The sequence below is a fragment of the Canis lupus genome, chromosome 37 (assembly GCF_048164855.1).
Source record: "Canis lupus baileyi chromosome 37, mCanLup2.hap1, whole genome shotgun sequence".
In the NCBI taxonomy this organism is placed as follows: Eukaryota; Metazoa; Chordata; class Mammalia; order Carnivora; family Canidae; genus Canis; species Canis lupus.
The window spans coordinates 19,687,364-19,708,001 of NC_132874.1; the positions used below are offsets into that span (position 1 = coordinate 19,687,364).

Below are 20,638 nucleotides of genomic sequence, written 5' to 3' on the forward strand. Positions count from 1 at the left end.
AATTGGCTGAAAGAACAGAATACTGGCAGTTTGTGCAACAGCAGGCAAAGTTGCAGGGCCCTGAGTTAGCATAGCAGAGTGTCCCCGACACGTGTCCTCATTTTAAGTAGGCATGAGCAGGGAGGGCAGGCAAAGGTGGGTGTTCCAGCGGAAGACAGAGATGTGGAGGAAAGGAAGGAGGGAGCAGGGAGATGAGAGAGATGAGGGGACGAATGCAGAAAGAGAAAGAGGGGCAAGAGGATCCCCAACCTTCAGACCGGGCTCTTTTAGTTTCTATGGATGCCACAGGCTCTTCAATGGCAGCAGATGAAGATGAGCAAGAAGGGGGAGGGGTTCTTTTTGGCATCAGCCCTTCTATCCAGCCAGGGCCACGCAGACCTCATGCTGACCTTGACCTGTAGCTCATCATCCCTTGCTCTTGGCCCTAAAAACCTGGCCAGCTAGATACCCCCGCCCCATTCTGCTTCCTTCCTCTCACACATTCTTAGATAAGTCAATTGTTAGATTAAGAATTCCTTCTAGGATTGCCCGCTCCAGATTCACCCCATCACTCTGGCATCGAACTCGGGACCTTCTGTGGCTCCCCTCCAGCCTGAAATGGCCCCTCTTGTGTCTGAGATGCTTCTGGGGAAATAAAAATAGGATCCAGTCTGCAGGATATTAAAGGCCAAACAAACCAAGAATCTGCCCTCCCCCTGGGGCATTTTGGTCTCTCCCACAGGGACAGACCCTTTAGAGACATGTGGTCAGGATGGGCTGGTCTGGCCTCCTCCACGTGCCTCATAGCTGAGCCAAACCATGGAGAGAGGCTCCCTCCCCACCTCACTAGTCCTGAACTGAAACTAGTCGGTGCCTCCCCAAACCTGTGTGAACTGAAACCACCAGGTTTCCTCAGACAGCCCAGCCATGTGCGTCATCTTGCTGCATCTGCCTTCTGCCCCGAAGGAGGAGCCTGGCTCCACCGTGTGTCTTGGCACCGTGAGACACTCGGGTCTCGCCTTAGCCTCGGTGCTGTCACAACAGAAGCATCCACTCGGCCCCGGGATGTGTCCTGGGTGTGTCCTGGGTGTGTGCAGCACCAGGGCAGGATTCTGTGCTCTCTGGGTTTCCCTCGCCCAAGGCAGGGTGAGACCACAGCAGGGGCTCTACGTGGAAGGTGGCTTCGGCCTTCCTTCCCACCTTCTTCCCATAATTATGGCAGGGCTGCCTGCTGAGCTCCCTGGAGGGCGGCACGGGCAATGCCAAGAGACGAGGTTCAAATCCCAGCTCCCCCGGGCTACTGTGCAAAGTTGGCCTGTGACAGCTGCTCAGAGCCTCAGCTTTCTCATCTGTAAAATGAGGGTATGACACAGACCTGCCTGGGGACCAGTGAAAGGCCTTGGCATGTCCTGAGTCAGTGTTTGGTTCTTCCCACTCCCCTCGGCCCCAGCTCCTGGGGGGCACAGAGAGCAGCTCACCTCGCCTCCTGTATGAAGACTGGCACCTGTGGGCACCTGCATCGTTATTTAACACCTGCAAGGCCCAGTGCTTGCTTCCTCCGTGAGCTCCAGTCCAGCGCCGTGCTTGTGCATCCCGGCAGGCCCGAGGTGGTGGCAGCGGGAGGGGCAGCCTGCAGTTTCCTTTCTTCCTGCCAGTGTTTGCCAGTGGTAACATCCGGCAGTGTGGAGAAGATGTGCTGGGGAGGGGGGCACCAAAGGCCCCAGCTCCAGGGAGGAAAGAGAAGAGGGCTCGAGAAAGAACTAGAAAGAAGCGCCACCAGGAATCAGGGACCCACAGGGCAAGGGAGAGTTGGATCTGGGTGTGAACGAAGGACCAAGCAGGTGCTTACAGCGCCCTGGCTTCCTTCCTCTCCTTTCCACTCGGAGGGGCTCCAGCCTCAGTTTCTCCATGTGAAAACTGCCAAGGCTGCAGCCCAGAGGGTGGGAAGGCTGAGGAAGCTGAGGGAGGGGACCCTCTCAGGTGGGCAGCCTCACTTGCACCGACAGAGCTGCTGCTGCGGAGCCCAGGCCCGCCTGGCAAAGGCCTCCTGGCCACGTCAGCCCTCTGCCCCTCCTTCTCCCAGCCGGCCGGCTCTTCTCGTGCAGACTGACTCACTGCAGCCTAATCCTCCAACTCCCACCTGACATGCTTCTCCCAAGACATACCTGGGAGGGCGATGACCTCACTACCTCTCTTCACCAAAATCACTGCCTTCTGTAACCACGTCTGTGCTCAGACCAGCCCCCGGCGTGGGCCTGCTGTGGCTCAGCTCCGCCTGTGCGCGCAGGGGAAAACCCAGGAACCCACCACCTTTCACCTTCTTCTCCACCAGGAGTCATCCCTTCATCCGTGTGGGTGCTGGGCCCCTCAGGAGGCCACCTGTCCTGCAGAACATGCCACCCTCCTGGCAGCTCCTGCGATCAATGCAGAACCTGCACGGTTGGGGGTGGGGAGGGACTTCTCCTCGGGTTCCTCGGGGTCACCTGGAGCTTGTCACAGCCTGGGTGCTCAAGATGCCCTTTTAATACTTAGCTATGACCTGTTCTCTGTTGGGTGGAAGAAAAATCAAAAGATAGCATCCTTCAATATAATGTTTAAAGGGAAAAGGTGTGAGGGATGCCCAGGGATGCTGGCGGAGTGGGGAGGGAAGGGAGGTGGAAATGAATGAGGCCGTGGGGGCAGCTTTTAACTAAGGTGTCATTCGGAGAGGGCGGTGCGGGAGGGCCTGCTTAGAGACAGCCAGCAGGCCGGCCTGGGCACAGTGGCCTGCCTCCCATGGCATCCCCAGCACCGGGCTCCCCGTGGGAGCTGAAGCACAGGGAGCACCTTGCACAGAAGGTGAGCGTGGCGCCCACAATGCAGCCGGATGTGCGTCAGGCTTGCTGCTTTCACTCTCACGTCCAGCCGAGCACCCACCCGGCAGGATAGGACTGCTGGCAGCGGGCGCCCCGCAGGCCCCGGGGTGGGGGAGAGGCCGCCCAAGCAGGCTGCAGCAGGCCCTGGCTCTCAGGCTTAGCAAGGAGAGCAGTGCCTCCCTTCCAACCTCTTTTCTCTATTTCATTAGTTGCATCTTGAGGCCTGACAATGCCCTCAAATTTGACATCTTCAATTCTGCTTTTGGGGAGGCCACCTGATGTGACGAGCACTGGGTGTTACGCTATATGTTGGCAAATTGAATTTAAATTAAAAAAAAAAAAAGAAAAAGAAAATGGAAACCCAAACAAGAACCATGCAATGAACTACCAATCAGAGAGCAGAGCACTCCGTGGAGCCAGGGGCCTGGCCCAAGGTCTGGCCGGGCCACCAGCTTGCTGAGTGATCACAGGCAGGTCATGTCATCCCTTATGGACTCGGTTTCCACACTGGTAAATTGGCAAGGGTGGTTGATAGTTCTCCAAGGCTTCTCTGGTATATAATATATATATATATATATATTTTTTTTTTTTTTTTTGGTATATAATATATTATGGAGCTGAGTCCTCAGATCGTTACTGTGAGCAAATAATATATGGTCATAAAGAAAGTTACAAAAAGAAAAAGTATAGCTCTGATTTTTTATTACTTTATTATTTTAAAAAATTTATTGATGCATATTTTAAATATTTTATTTATTTATTCATGAGAGACACAGTGAGAGAGAGGCAGAGACATAGGCAGAGGGAGAAGCAGGCTCCATGCAGGGAGCCCCCGATGCAGGGCTCAATCCCAGGACCCCAGGATCATGCCCTGAGCAGAAGGCAGATGCTCAACCGCTGAGGCACCCAGGTGCCCAACAACTCGGATTTTTTTAATGTGTGTTGTTTTCAAAGGTAACTTGGAAAATGCAGCTGTCCCAAAGAGGAGGAATATTTTCCTGTGCCATAAAAGGGGTCAGAACTGGTGTGGCTGAAACTCAGTATTTGTATTTCAGATAGAATTGGAAACCCGCTTCTCCCATTTAAGCAGTGGAGGGAATTAGTCAGATTTCCCGGTGGAAGTGGAGGAGCGATTCTCTGCGCTGCTCAAAAGGCTCTTTCAAAAAGTCTTGAGCACTGCTCTGTGTGTGTGTGTGTGTGTGTGTGTGAGAGAGAGAGAGAGAGTGAGAGAGACAGAGACAGGGAGACAGAGTAACAGAGATGGAGAGGCAGAGAGAGGGGCACAGAGAGAGAGATTGGGGAAGAAGGTATGTGGAGGGAATGAAATGATTAAGCTACAGTCAATGACCTGAAGGGTTTGCTGTCAACAGGAGGACCTAACACAGCAGCAAATACAACAACATACACAGCATATGGGGCTATACACAAAGGGTCCTAGGCAAAGCGATGGAAAGGGTGGTTGGCTCTGGCTGGAAGGACCCATGGAAGACTTTCTGGAGGAAGTGGTATCTGCACAGAATTTTCCTTTTTTAAAAGGGTGAACTGAATGTCTGGGGGGTGAAGAAACTATTGGGGGGCATCTGAACAGAGGAACCAGAGCTGTGGAGGTAGGCCCGCTAGCAGCTCTCTCTCGCTAAGCCTTGGGGCTCCTGGCCCGGACCATCTTCACACCCATTTCTCCCCTGCGAAGGGCAGGAGGCATGGCAAGTCAGCATCCTGGTGCTCAGCTGGGCTTCCTCGTCTGTCCCGAGGTGGCACAGGGGAAGTTGCCAGCAGTCTGCAGGCAGCCATGGGAGGGCTTTCACTTCGCTTAGCAAAATCTTTTCTTAGAACCACAGTTGATTCTTGCAAAATTTTCCGGTCACATAAAGACCAAGAAGCCAGTTTTTGAAAGGGTTTACACAGCAGAAAAGGATTGCCCAAGGAAGGCTGGTGTATCATTGACGAGACTCCTTCCATCTCTCCGTCCCTGTACAGTCAAAATGGGGAGAAAGAGGTGAAGACAAGAACACAGGATGTCTGTGAGGGAAGCCTCAGCCTGGAGAGGACAAACCGTTTCACCAATGGTGAACCCTCCACCCTCCCTCCATCCCTCCATCCCTCATGGGTTCATTCAACTTCCAGGAATGATGGAAGTTCTCCAGCCACCTGCAGGGTTGAGTTTTGAAGGAGTGGATGGGGAAAGGGTGAGGATTCCAAGGATGAATAAAGCAAATTCTCTTCCCTATAAAGTTGCTAATGAACAATTAGACTACGAACGAGGCGACTACAAGATGCCTTGAGAAGTGGCTGTGTCTTGGGGAGTGGAACAGGCTCTCTTTGTGCTTGGTGTGGAGGACAAGTGGTTTACCCCTAGACACAGATGAGAAGAATGTCCGAAATAGCCAAGTAGTAGAAGCCCCAAGTCTCAGGGTGTTGCTAACACGAAGGGTCACCCCAACTGCTGGTGCTTCCAGTCAGCAGTGATGATTGTTTTTGAAGTGCTGTGTGAGCATTTTGGGGGAGAAAGAGTTCTGCATGAGAAATCTCTCAGCATCCAACCAAACATCATGTCAGCTCATTTCCCTGGAGCCTCAGCCCAGCACCCAGAGCACATTAGAAATCTAATCACTGTTTATTGTCATGGAAGCAGAGAGATGGAATCCTGGGGCACAGGTCCCACAGCTATATTTTATCAGGTAGGACAGTACACATTCTGTTACCTTGACAATAATTAGAATGGAATACTCTAAATCTATTGCTACTGTGTTTGTGAGATTTTATTTCCCTAATAAATGAAGATGTGTTCGAGACCTCTTCACCAGAATGTTTATGAGGCTTAAATGTATGGACCATGAACACATCTTTTGAAATTGGGCACAGTCACTACAATTTTAGTGGCTGTTTATTGAGGAGGGATATGGGGTTTTGCACTTTTCCCCCGAACTCTTGTCAGTTATTTTGATCTTTCTTCTCTCCCTCTCTGTGTCATCTCCAGAGGATGTCCAGGGGTGGAATGCATCAAGTGAAGCAAGCATCTACAAGAGTGTGCTTGAGGGAGGAGGAGGCTTCAGGCCCATGTACGGTGGTGAGAAGGAATGTGTGAAGCCTTGGGTTCCAAAGGAGCAGAAGTGGGGAGGCCGTGGGCCTGGTGGAGCTGGGGCCTGAGCAGGGAGGAAGCCAGGGTTCACAGAGGGGTGTGGCCTGGATACTGTGGGGAGGACTTGAGTCATGGACCAGACACCCTTGAGTTTCAGGCTAGCCTTCATCACCCGCCTCCTCCCAAAAGTGAGCCCAAAAGGGAAGATTGTGTGGACCTTTCCAGGCCAGATTGGTCCCCAAATAATGGCACCTGGAGGGACCTTCCTTCTGTTACCGGTGGTAAAGTAGGTGGACTCTAGAGCCTGCCTGCCTGGGAGAAAATCTCACCAGTCCATTTGATGGCTGTGTAACATTAGCAAATGATTTAACCTCTCAGCACTTTTCTTGCTTATAAATGGCTAAGTAAGGCCACCTCTCTCCTAGGGATGCTGTGAGGTGCATGGGAAGGTAGGCACTTACAGAATTTAGAGTCATGCCTAATGCAGCACCGTAGGGCTCAACACACAACAGTGAGGTCCGCTGAGGTTCCTCTCCCTAATCTTTCTGCCCACAGACATCCCGAAACACCTCTGGGCTCTCAGCCTGATTTCTGGATATGAAAGAACAGGGTAAGATGGTTTCTCGACTTTGTGTTTGCTAGGATGTCTTTAGCAGCAAGGAACAAAAAGTGACTTCTCTCACAAAGATGTTTATTTTTACTTAACAGGAAGTTCAGCAGTAGATGGTCCATCCAGATGTTTCCATATGTCCCAATCTTTTGTCTGATTTTGAGTCATTTAGGTGGTCATTAGCCAGTTTACCAAGGTTGAGCAGAGAACAGAGAGATGATCAAAAGCAAATAGGTCCATTTATGGGGTATGGCCAGTCACCAAGGAGAGCAGTCACATTTAAGAAAAGAAAGAAAGAAAGAAAGAAAGAAAGAAAGAAAGAAAGAAAGAAAGAAAGAAAGAAAGAAAGAAAGGAAGGAAGGAAGGAAGGAAGGAAGGAAGGAAGGAAGGAAGGAAGGAAGGAAGGAAGGAAGGAAGAAAGAGAAAGAAACAGGCCAACATGTGTGTTTGCACCTGAGCATCATCCTTTGAGGTGGTCCCTTTGGGAAGTGAGGTACTTCTTCCAATGTGTTGTGTTGCTCAAATGTTTTTGAACTCTTTTACTGGAATCTTCCCCAGTAATCACCTACAAAGATTAATATTAATTTTATAGTGAGATCGCCTATTGGACCCCAGGTAAGCCTCCTTTTTTGCAGTATTCATTCATTCATGAGGTTCTTAAGTTGGACAAATATTTTATGACTGTCCACTGTATGCAAGCAAGAAAAAAAATCACTTTTTTAAAAAAAATCTGTGATTACAACCCACCACCTTTTTATGGGTGACCTCACTCACCACACGATGACTCTGAGCAGTTATCCTCTCCAGTTTAAGATGAGTGAGTGGAGGTTCATACTAGTTGAGTGACATTTTTAAAATCACACAGAACAGAGCCATACTCTGAATCCTGTGTTCTATGCCTCCACCTTCACCACCTTCACCACACTTGGTCCATAGGCATGGTAGCTGCCCCCAAGGGTTTACAATTAGTGAGGATGTATAGGAAATGCACAAATACCACACGATGACACAGACTGTAATAAGTGTTCTAAGAATGTAGAAGTATTTTAATAAAGGAATGCAGAGTCAGGAAAGATTCAGTTTAGCTGAGAGGATCAGAGGATTTCTTGGAGGTAGTTTGGAAAGCAGGGTGGTGGGAAAGGGCAGGGGTAGGAAGGATAAGAAGGAGCCTTGTCTGGAACACATGGCAGGTGTGGATGGGAGCAGTGGGAAAGGGCTGGGGATTTGGGTTGCAGTTAGTTTCTAGAGGTCAAGGACTTTCTATTTTATTTCATAATAATTGCAAAGCCCTTGAAGACTTCAACAAGGAAATAGACTTACAAAATTTTTAGAGAGATTAACTTGCTAGTGATGTCTCAGGTAGATGGGAAAGAGATCTTGAAAGCAGAGCGACCGTGTAGAAAGCTATTCAAATAATCAAGGCATAGTATAATGTTTCTTTCTTTTTTTTTAAATTTTTATTTATTTATGATAGTCACAGAGAGAGAGAGAGATACACACACACAGGCAGAGGGAGAAGCCGGCTCCATGCACCGGGAGCCCGACGTGGGATTCAATCCCGGGTCTCCAGGATCGGGCCCTGGGCCAAAGGCAGGCGCTAAACCGCTGTGCCACCCAGGGATCCCAGTATAATGTTTCTAAGACACTCCAAGACATTCATGGACCAGCCAAGTTTCCCCCCAAATTTAAGTAAATGACCGAGGCATCCCAACATTTTATTTTGCTAAATAAAGGCACAAACAGCCATGTAAGCCACTACCATTTCATAAGTGCAAAGACATGTCGACCTCCATAAGCAGAAAGGACATTATCTCTGAATAAAGGACAGTCTTTCTCAAAAAGGACATCTGAAATCTTATATAACATATGGTCCCTCTTTTTAACACACACGCATACACACACACGTACATAAACACATGCACATGCACACATACACAATTGTTATTTTTCTCATTTCATAACAGAAAGGTAAAATCTTGGTTCTGGACATGCCACTAGTTTGTAACTCAGCTTCCCGGAGCCACTATAGTAGAATTTTGTGGGGTACATTTTATTTTTTTTTAAGATTTTTTAATTTATCTATCCGATAGAGAGAGAGAGAGAGAGAGAGAGAGAGAGAGAGAAACAGGATCCATGCAGGAAGCCTGACATGGGACTCGATCCCGGGACTCCAGAATCATGCCCTGGGCTGAAGGTGGCGCTAAACCACTGAGCCACCTGGGCTGCCCTTGTGGGGTACATTTTAAACATCCTCTTTGTCTAGGAAATAATCCTCATCAGTAGATGCTGCTGATCTGTCTTAACACCCATAATTCTACCTGGACTAATCCAGATGCTGGAATCAAAGCTGGCTTCATGGCAAATCTGGCTGTCTGCAGGCTGGCCAGTGGTCCATCAAACCTCTCTTTCCAAAATTTGGACTAAATGAAAGAGACAGTTTAGTCTAAGAGCACATGAGAGATTGGGACAATCACTTGGGGACATAAACAGTCTAGGTGGAGAAAAGCAGGACAATGAGACAAATCTACAGAAAGGGATCCAGGCAGAAGAACCAGATGGGCCAAGTGGGGAAAAGGAGCTGGAAGCAGCAGCAACCTTATCCCCAAAGCCTTCCAGATCCAACCTGTTTCCCATGAGGTCCAGCTACATTTCCAATTCTGTGTCCTGAGATGCCCTTGTGCCTTTTAATAATCTCCTTGGGTTGACCAGTCATTTCTTTCTGGAAACCAAGGAACCTTGACTAGGTTTGAGGTCAAGACATAAACAAAGCCTGTATTGTAAATGAAAGGGACATACAGAGAGAAACAGGAAAGGAGAAGTGAGTAAAAAAATGGTAAAGGATTGAATACGGGGCCAAGAGGGAATGTCAAAGATCATGCAAGGTCTTGAACCAGGGAAGGTCAGTGTATTAGAAACAGGAAACAGGAACATAGGTGAGGGGTGACTTGAGTTTTGGTGTGTGGGGTTTGGAAGTACCGGTGAGCAGATGGTTGGCGTAGAGGCAGACCAGCAGACTAGCAGAGAGACTTAGGAGTCTGCCACAGCAAGGAGATATCTGGAACTGTGGGATCAGATTGGCCACAGAGGTAAAGCATGTGGACAAGAAGGGAGAGGGAGTGGAGAAAGATGAGCATGGGGCTTGGGTTTGGGTTGGATACCTGATGAGAAGCCTATGAGGGTGTAGGATGCTCCTGAGGTGGGGCATGAGATGGTGAAGGTGAATGGAGTCAAGAGAAGCAGATGAGGGGCTGGGAGAACAGAAAGGATTGAGCCACCACTGGTTTCCTTGCCCCTGAAAAATGCTCAGTAGATGTTGCGAGCTTATCTGAGGAAGAGCACGTGTACTTCGTAGAGACTTTTGGAGGCCTACATTCTGGTATGCTAAAGTGACTCTCAGAGCGAGGTCACATTTGGAGATGGAAGTGGTGCAGGAATATGAGAGAGGGAGGAAGGCGAGGGTTGATGGACGAAATTAGGACATGAAGGAAGGAGAAGGTGGACCTCTGGGTGGTTCAGTGGTTTGGCACCTGCCTTCGGCCCAGGGCGTGATTCTGGGGTCATGTTGGGCTCCCTGCATGGAGCCTGCTGCGCCCTCTGCCTGTGTCTCTGCCCCTCTCTCTCTCTATGTCTCTCATGAATAAATAAATGCAATCTTTTAAAAAAATGAAAAACAAAATGAAAGAAGGAGAAGGGATGAGGCAAAGATCATTGCCAAAAATGGAACTTTTTGGATAATCTGTGGATTTCAATTATTTGTAATTAATTTTTCAAAGGGTCTGATGATCTCCTACTGAGTGCCACGTGGGTATATTTTGAAAGGAGATTCTAGGGCCCAGGCCCAGACTTCCAGAATCAAAACTCTAGAGTGGAGGGCTACTAGAATCAGTATTTTATTTTTAAAATTTTTTAATTTTTAAATTAAATTAAATTAAAAAAATTTTATTTTATACTTTTATTAAGTTTTTAATTTTAATTCCAGTATAGTTAACATACAGTGTTATATTAGTTTCAGGTGTACAATGTAGAGATTTTATTTATTTATTTATTTATTTATTTATTTGGGGGAGAGAGAGAGAGAGAGTGCGTGTGAGCAAATGAGAGGAGGAACAGAGGGGGAGGGAGGAGAGGAGGGAGGGGGAGATAACCTCAAGCAGACTCTGCTCTAAACAAGGGGTGAGATGCAGCACTGGATTCCAGGACTCCAAGATCATGACCTGAGTGGAAACCAAGAGTTGGATGCTTAACTGACTGAGCCACTCAGGCACCCCAGTGGTTCAACACTTCTGAACATCACCCAGCGCTTATCACAACATGTGCACACCTTAATCCCCATCACCTGTTTCACCCACCCCCCCTACCCCACCCTGCTGGGAACCATCAGTTTGTTCTCTATCATTAAGACTCTGTTTCTTGGTTTCTCTCTCTCTCTTTTCCCCCCTTTGTTTGTACGTTTCGTTTCTTAAATTCCATATATGAGTAAAATCATATGCATTTGTCTTTCTCTGACTGACTTATTTCATTTGGCATAATACTCTCTAACTCCATCCATGTCATTGCAAAAGGCAAGATTTTGTTCTTTTGGTATATACACACCGCATCTTCTTTATCCATTCATCTGTCAGTGGACACTGAGGCTGCTTCCATGTCCTGGCTATTGTAGGCAATGTTGCTATAAACACAGGGGTGCGTGTGTCCCTTTGAATTAGTGTTTTTGTATTCTTTGGGCAAATATCTAGTAGTGTGATTACTGGATTGTAGGGTAGTTCTATTTTTAACTTTTTGAGGAATTTCCATACTGTTTGCCATGGTGGCTGCACCAATTTGCATTTGCACCTATAGTGCTTGTGGGTTCCATTTGTTCCACATCCTCACTGACACTTGTTTCTTGTGTTGCTGATTTAGTCATTCTGACAGGTGTGAGGTGATATCTCTTTGTGGTTTTGATTTGCATTTCCCTGATGATGAGTGACGATGTTGAGCATCTTTTCATGTATCTGTTGGCCATCTGGATGTCTTTTTTGGAGAAATGTCTGTTCACGTCTTCTGTCCATTTTTAACTTGGTTTATTTGTTTTTGGGGTGTCAATTTGTATAAGTTCTTTTTATATTTTGGACACTAATTTTTTTTCAGATATGTCATTTGCAAATATTTTCTCCCATTCCACAGACTTTTAATTTTGTTGGTTGTTTCCTTTGCTGCACAGAAGTTTTTTATTTTGATGTAGTCCCAGTAGTTTATTTTTGCTTTTGTTTCCCTTTCCTTGAGAGACATATCTAGAAAGATGTTGCTGCAGCTGATGCCAGAGAAATTACTGCCAGTGCTCTCTCTTCTAGGATTTTTATGGTTTCATGTCTCACATTTAGATCTTTAATTTATTTGAGTTTTTTTTTTGTGTGTGTGTGTATGATAGAATGCTTTATACTAGAGCAATGAATAAATAAATAAATAAATAAATATTCATTCAGCATTCATGCTGTGAAATATACAGCTATTGAAAAGGGTGAATTAATGCTGTACTAATTGTTGTGAAAAAAGTTAAGTTCAATAAGCAAGATATATATATATATATGTATATATATATATAAATAACATGGTCACATCTTTTTATTTTTAATTTCTTAAAAAGATTTATTTATTTGAGCATATGAGTGGTGGGAAGGGCATAAGGAAACAGTGAGGGAGAGAAGCAGACTCCCCACTGAGCGTGGAGCTTGACACAGGGCTCGATCTCATGACCCTGAGATCACAACCTGAACTGAAACTAAGAGTCCACCACTTAACCAAGGAGGCCATCCAGGTGCCCATGGTCACATTTTTATGTAAAAATAATGGCAAAAATAATTTTGTATATCTTCCAGTGTTTTCATGTGGGATTCTATCAATAAGTGAAAAGAATGGAAGGTCATATACCAGAATATTAACATTGATTTTCTGGGGAAGGAAAGGCAAAATGAACACAGAAAAAATTTTTTAAAAAGGCATCTTGGATAATAGCCACTTCTGCCAACTTTTTGTAAACTAACATTGGGTGCGTATAAATGCATGGAAAACAGATGGAGGGACAAGCACCAACATTATAATGGTGAATTCTCTCAGAGTAGGGGCATTTCAGGTTTTTAATTGTCTTTCTTTTTCTTTTTAGCACATTTACATTTTGAATGTTAATAATGTGATCAACCTTATTTTCTTCATTGTGAGGGAGAAAAGTGGTGTGTGGGGGTTCAGAATCAGCATTTTGAACACACTCTCTGAGTCACTTTTGTGCCCATTGACATTTGAGAACTTGTCTCCATTATCGTTAGAGGATAGGCTGTGTTGTTTCACATTATCTCCTCTTCTGGAAGACATAGGTGTGTTCTATTACCCACCTATTATGAAGAAAAGCAACAATTCCAAAGCATGCTGCAAATCTTCTAGAGCCTCCCAGGGCACCACTCATGCTTCCTTACAAAGATGGAATCCAGACAGTATCTCTCTATAAACACGGGCCAAGATGGCATCTGGGAGGGTTTCTGCTTTTCTCCAAAAGAGGCCCATCAGTAGGATCTGCGGTGTGTGTGCTGTGTTGGCATTGTGGCAGGTAAGAGACCTATCTCTCTTTTTCCAGACAGCTTCAGAAAGCCTCTCTAGAAGACTTTTCCCAGTGTCATAAGAAGCAATGTGACTCACAATTGTACAACTTTGTGTAGTATTGCGTCCGTTGGCCCTAGAAGGAAGGTAAGTGGCACTGATCCTGTGGTCTATCAAAATTGGCAGTATCTGGACTGTGAATGAGAAGTATGACCATGTCAGTTCTTTCTTGATGGTAAAAGATTTTGATACCACTCATAGACATCATAGTTGTCATTGCAAGAAAGTCCCAAGTACCAGTGTAGAGTTGTTTTTTTTTTTTTAAAGATTTTATTTATTCATGAGAGACACAGAGAGAGGCAGAGACACAGGCAGAGGGAGAAGCAGGCTCCCTGCAGGGAGGCTGATGGGGAACTCGATTCCAGGACCCCAGGATCATGACCTGAGTTGAAGGCAGACGCTGAACCACTGAGCCACCCAGGTGCCCCTGGAGTTGAGTTTCGAACAAAAGGACACCCATGTCCTCTTAGACAATATGAAACAGACAAAACTGACTCTCATATTGCTATTAATGGCATTCACATTGCATCGTTTAGGATTGTTTTGACTCCAAGCTGCAGAAAATCCAATAATACCTTACTTAGACCATTAAGGTGGGCCGAGGAATGGTTATGTGACTCAGTGATGTCTGAGGGTCTGACCCTTTTGCTCTTGCTCCTTTACATCGTCAGTGGGTCAGCAACACCTCACTTTCTAATCAGAGATGACTGTATCAGCTGGAGGATCGATTGTCCCACACACCTTGGAATCCAGGCAGGAAGCAAGGAGGGCCTTGACAAAGGGCCTCCTCCTGCACCTCTCATGAGGGAAAGAGATCTTTTTTGGAGGCAGGCCCTGGACACATGTACGTCCCTGGGCCCATGACTATAAAGAGGAGACGGCTATTGACAAGGAGCAGTCGCTTCCATATTAAGGGCTTTGTTAGCAGTGAAAAAGGGCTGCTCACTGAAAGGCCATAAAAAAATGTGTCCTACATGGTGAACAAAAATTTTTTAAGATTTATTTATTTATTGGAGAGAGAGAGAGTGAAAGAGGAGGGTGGAGGGGCAGAGGCAGAGAGAGGGAATCTCAAGCAGACTGCCCACTTAGCCTGAACTGGCATGACCCCAGAAGTATGACCTAAGCTGAAATCAAGAACCGGACACTTAACTGACTGACCCAGGTTTCCCTAAACAAATATTAACACATACTAATTTCAAAGGATTTAGTTTTCTCTAACCAGAACGTTGCATCTTACGGAGAAGCCAGAGAACAGGACGAAGGTGGAATTAGAACCTTTCTTTGGAGCATTTCCCCAAGTGTGAACAGATGAAGCCAGGACTGCCTGACACTGAGAGAGCCACAAGAGCCTCTTTTCCACATCATTTGTGGAGCTTCAATCCTTCCATAACTGTGTTAGAGAGCACCCCTGGGCCTCAGTTCCCTGCTGTGAAGCCACTGATAGAGCATCCTCCGCGATGTCAGTCTAATGGACCTTCCTGCACTCAAGGGTTAGTTGCTTCACAATCTTCACAGAAGAGACTCCAGAGTACAGAGTGCAGAGAACTTGGTGTTTAGGCTGGAGAGAGGCTTCAGGGATGGAGTATGGGTTTGAGAAGCTTCACATACAAAATAGGATTAAGATGGCAGAGGAGCCTAGCTGTAGAGGGTTAGATAAGGGCTGTAAGGAGATGTGGGGGTTGCAGAGAGGTTGTAGGGAGATGGGTGGGGGCTGCAGGAGTGTAGGTGCGGGCTGCAGGGGGCTAGGCTGGGGGCCTACAGGGGGTGGCTGGGGGCTGCAGAGAAGTAGTCTGGAAAGATCAGAGAAATGAGACTGACTGCAAGGTCAAAGTCAAGGCGAAACCTACAGAATCAGATCACAAGGCCCTTGAATTTGTCCCATTACATCAAATCAAGGAGAGAGGCAGAAAGTGCACTGGCAGTGCTGTGATGGAACACTTCCACTCTTTCAACCAACAAATTTTTACTGAACATTTGACATTAGCCAGACTCTTTTAGATACTGAGGTTTCAAGAGAAGCTGTAAAAGAAGTCAATCAATTATAAAGGCATTGTCTTTTAGTGACTTTAAGATTTTTGCTCCCTTTCTTTAGAGCTCTGTGAAGCCCTTTCTCATTAGCTAAGGGCTTATCCTGTGTCAAATGTTTTATATATATGATGTCATTCAAATTTCTCCACCACTCTCTGAGATAGGGGCTATTATTTTTGCATTATAAGTGAGAAAATTGAGGCCCAGGGAGGTGACAGGATTACCAGAGCTAGATTCAAAAGACAAAATTGGTACAATTTTCTTCCCCTTATGTCTACTTTCTCCTCTCCTCTCTTTCTCTCCCCTCCTCTCCTCTCCTCTCCCCTCTTCTCTTCTCTCTCTCTCTCTGTTTTTTTTTTCACCATTTTTCACCAAATGGTGAAAAAAATTAAACATTTTAAAATTTTAAAAATTAAACATTTAAAAAAAATTAAACATTTTATTAATTTTTATTTCGAATCAAGTGATTTAAGCAAATATTTAAAAACTCTAATAGTTCTAAGCTTTACCATGAAAAACAGTGTTTTCTTGCATACCTTCTCTCAACTCTTTCTACTTTCCAGAGGCAACTACTTTTGAGGGTTGGCCAGTTCAATTCTAAATAACAGGTTAGTGGTATTATTTTTTGACGTGTTAATTTTTGACATTATTCTTTTGTGGTCGTGAAGTTTTAGCTCTCTGCTGGTCATTGTCTACCTCTTCCAGGTGTATTCGTTTATCCAGCCTATCCCCAGGGAGGCTGCCCTTTGTGGATAAAGTGCACAGGCTCCCGAATCCTTAGGCTTTGGGTTGCATCTGGTTAATGGAGGCATCAGCAGGAGATTGGATTGGAGGGGGCATGAAGGATAAGACTCCTTCTCCTCTTCTGGCAGCCAGCCTTATCTATACAGTTGCTCTCTGAGGTTCTGATAACTGTCCCTCCCCTTGCGCTTGAACATTCAGGCCTAGAAATGGCAATGACCTCCTGCTATTGTTAGCTCAGGGTACTTCCCTATCTTTGTTTTCCTAAGACCTGTCCACACTTTGAAAATAGTTTCTGTATTACAGGTTGATGCCATGTACCCCTACCCCACCCTCCCATGGTATGTTGTTTACTTCATTAGTACAATGTTTACATTTTTAAACTATGTAAATATTGCTTTCTACACAGCCAAGTAGTGAGTTATAAATTAGGATTACATTTCTTTACTGAACAAATTTTTGTTTTTACTGTACTTAAGCATACTCTTAAAAAATGCCTTAGCTTTTGTATATCTGGCTTTAATTCTTTCCACATCTTCATTGGGTCTGTTAAATGTCCTTAAGTGTTGTTTTCCAAAGGCTCAAACATGATCAGTTTTTAATGTTTTTCTTGGGGGGAAGGGTATATCGAGTAAACCGGCCTTCATAATAAACAGAACTTGATCCATGCATTCTGAAATCAAGATTGCTACTAACCTACTGACAAAGTGATGAATGCAATTCAGGATTGTTTCATTGATCTTAAAAGTTTTACTCTCCTTGTCAAGTATTGTGATCACTTACAGGTAGTAAATATTTTACTGAACAAATAACTGAGACCTCTTTCAGGTGTGTCTTATCATCACCCTTTTTGAATAGTGCATTTCAAGTTTGCTAACCTTTAGTTATGTGTCCTCTCCTCATCTGCTGAGGACCATTGGGTTTCATCTCTGCTGCCCAATCATCTCAAGACCTAGCTGAGCACAAAGCGATTTTCAAATGTACTTTTCCATAAACGAAAGTTAGGAGATTTTATCTGTTCAAGAATTGTTGTGCAACAGGCTCCAGCTGCTGGCTGATGAAAATCTTCTTATAATTCTTTTAAACTTAAGATCTCTATTTAAAATTCTGAAACCATGATTTTATTTGTCACAACCTTTTCATAGAGACCCTTCCCTGGAGCCCTCTGTTAGCTGGCCAACATGCTGGGAATTTAACATCATCTGGTATTTCCCTTTTGCCCTCCTGTGCTGGATTTCCTGTTTCCTGGAGTGTCTACTTTCCTATTTCTTGACCTACTCCCTTGTTTTGCTGGAACACATCCTTTAGTAGCTTCATAAGAAAGAATACATGGAAGGTAAATTTTCTTGTGTTCTTACATGTCTAAAAATGAGTCCTACTCTTTACTTGATTTCTAGTTAGACAAGCATAAGATTTTAGGCTAAAAATGATTTTCCCTCAGGTTTAAGATGGTGTCATGGGAAGATCCTGGATCTACTTCCTTCCATGGACATGACAAATCTGCAGCTACATATGGAAAAATTCCCTCCAGAAAAGACATTAAAACCAGCTGAAGAGCTCTTCCACAACAATAGATAAAATGACTATGGGTGGGAGAGGCAGAGACGTGATCCTGCAAAAACCCTACTTCTAGTGCCACAACCCACGACTGAAATGGATCTCACAAATAAGAAGCTTCTCCTTCATTAGTTATCAGTTTGCACTCCATGTCGGCCACCTCAACCTTTGGAATCTGCACTGGAGATCCCACAAGGCCCTAAAATGTCTGGCTTTGAAAACCAACAAAGCTTATGTTCAGGAGATTCATAGAAAACATGGGTTCCATTCATAAAGGGCTTATGCACAAACTCACTTGCTCTAGGACACAGCTCATAACAACAGTTTGAAAAATGCCTACACCATATGTGAAGGAGATTTATTTGCTAGTCTTAAAGTATATAGAGGGGCAGGAGCCTGTTGGGACTTTTTCTGAGGACAGAGGTGTTGACAAGCACCATTTATGCACTATCCCTCTACCTTCCTAGTGCTGGTATTGATGGGTGCCATTTTTGTACTCTCCCTCTAATATGCTTGTGCTGGTGGACATGCACACCCCCTGTACTGCTTCTTTGATCCCACCAAAGCCACTGGGTGAGTGCCCCCTCCTGTGCTACTCCCACAGCCCTGCCAAAGCCACCAGGCAAGCATCTTGCCTCTGCACCACTCCCGTAATACTGTCGAAGCTAGTGAGCATGTGCAGCCCACACAGGGGATGCCATGGTGTCCTATGGTGGCCAGGCGGGATTGTGTTTCTGGGCCCCATGTGTGTGAAATAATCAGAGAGACAGTTCTTGGCAGACTACCACACCCAGAGCACCACACATAGTAGAATGAGACACACCCTGAGGCTTCATGTGGAAAAGGCCTATTTTCTTGTCCTAGACTCCAGCCTGAGCAGCAGGCTTCAGATTTGTCACACATCTAGGGCTTATGGAGATGGTCTCAGTGAATGTATACACTGCCCGCAAGGCACTCACTTTAGATGTTAAGGATTTATTCCAGAGATGTGATAGATCATATTAACAAAAGAAAGGAAAAAAAAAATCATATGATCACCTCAATAGATGCAGAAAAAGCATTTGACAATATTTAACATCCACCTATGATAACTCTCAAAAAAGTGGGTATAAACAGAACATACCTCAGGATAGTAAGGTCCCTTTATGACAAGCCTATAGTTAACATCAAGCTCAATGGTGAAGAGCTTTTCTTCTAAGATCAAGAACAAAACAAGGGAGTGCCTACTCTCACCATGTTTATTCAACATAGCATTGGAAGTCCTACTCAGAGCAATTAGACAGCAAAAAGAAATAAAAGGTATCCGAATTGGAAAGTAAAAGGCAAAACCATCACTATTTGCAGGCAACGTGATTTTATATATAAAAAATCCTGAAGGCCCCACCAGAAAGTGTTTAGAACCAGTAAACAAATTTGGTAAAGCTGTGGGGTGCAAAATCAGTATACAAAAATCTGTTGCATTTTTATGCACTAATAATGAATTATCAGAAGAGAAATTAAGAAAACAATCCCATTTAAAATTACATTAAAAAGAATAAAATATCTAGGAATAAAAATTTTTTTAAAGAATATTTTATTTATTGGGATTCCTGGGTGGCTCAGTGGTTGAGCACCTGCCTTTGGCTCAGATAGTGATCCTGGGTTCCTGGCGTTGAGTCCTATATCAGGCTCCCTTCAGGGAGCCTGCTTCTCCCTCTGCCTGTGTCTCTGCCTCTCTCTCTGTGTCTCTCATGAATAAATAAAATCTTTTAAAAAATAGATACATAAAAAATAAAAATAAAGATCTTACTTATTTGTTTGGCAGAGAGACAGAGATAGAGCCCACAAGCAGGCAGAGGGAGAGGGAGAGGCAGGCTCCCTGCTGAACAGAAAGCCCTATGAGGGTCTCAATCCCAGGACCCTGAGATCATGACCTGAGCCAGAGGCAGATGCTTGAATGGCTGAGCCACCCAGGCACCCCACCTAGGAATAAATTTAATCAAAGAAGTGAAAGACTTGTACACTGAAAACTATAAGATGAAAGAAATTGAAGATGACACAAAAAGTAGAAAGATATTCCATGGTCATGGACTGGAAGCCTTAATAGGAAAAATATCCATACTCCCCAAAGCACTTACAGATTCAATGCAATCCCAGGCATAATTTCAATGATCTTTTCTTCACAAAAATAGAAAAGAAATTCTAAAAAAAAGAAAAGAAATTCTAAAATTTTTTTGGAACCACGAAAGATCTACAACAGTGAAAGCAATCTTGAGAAAGAAGAACAAAGCTGGAAGTATCACGCTGCCAGATTTCAAACTATTTTACAAAGCTATAGTAATCAAAACAATATGGTATTGGCACAAAAACAGACACAAAGGTCAGTGGAATAGAGAGCCCAGAAATAAACCTACATATGTATGGTCAATTCATGGCAAAGGAGGCAGGAATATACAATGGGTAAAGGAGGCAGTCTTCAGCAAATGGTGTTGGGAAGACTGGAAAGCCACAGACACATGGAAACGAATGACACTGGACCACTTTCTTACACCATACACACAAATTAACTCCAAATGGATTAAAGATTTGGGTAAGACCCCAATCTCTCATTTTCATTTATCCATACCTCATGTCCCCAAATTCTGGAGAATCCCAGGTTAATTTTCTCCAGAGCACCATCTCCCATTCTTGACTGAAGCGTGGGTGAGAATGCAGTAGTGTGTATGGGGTAGGGGCAGTTGTTGGCAGAAAGGGGCAGGAAAGGGCACATGGAGCCCACAAGGAGCCCGTCTTCAGGGTTTTGACCTGCTCTCCTGTCCAGACCTGGGACTCACACCTGTCTTTCTGGGTGTCCAGTGCCTCAAAGGCTTACAGCACTGTGGGTTCTTTTTTTTTTTTTTTTCAAGATTTTATTTATTTATTCGAGAGAGAGAGAGGGAGGCAGAGGGAGAAGCAGGCTCCCTGCAGGGAGCCCAACGTGGGACTCGATCCCGGGACTCCAGGAACATGCCCTGGGCTGAAGGCAGGCGCTAAACCCCTGGGCCACCCAGGGATCCCCGCACTGCGGGTTCTGCAAGAGGACTGGCCACCTCTCGTGCCCTTGTACCCTGGCTTGCAGCTAATTACTAAATCTTTACCATTTTTCTGTTTCCCAGAAAGTCTTTTATTTGCTGAAGTCTC

At 45.1% G+C, this 20,638-nt stretch overlaps 1 long non-coding RNA gene across 2 annotated transcripts in view; it reads left to right on the forward strand.

The window, feature by feature from the left end:
• The first annotated feature begins 5,552 nt into the window (after positions 1-5,552).
• LOC140626025 (uncharacterized) overlaps positions 5,553-20,638 on the forward strand; it is a 48,427-nt gene continuing 33,341 nt past the window's right edge. For both annotated transcript variants that reach the window (XR_012025267.1, XR_012025266.1), the window contains exons 1-4: positions 5,553-5,658; positions 5,812-5,893; positions 6,469-6,523; positions 13,131-13,240. This is a non-coding gene — a long non-coding RNA (uncharacterized lncRNA). The remainder of the gene's footprint in view (positions 5,659-5,811; positions 5,894-6,468; positions 6,524-13,130; positions 13,241-20,638) is intronic.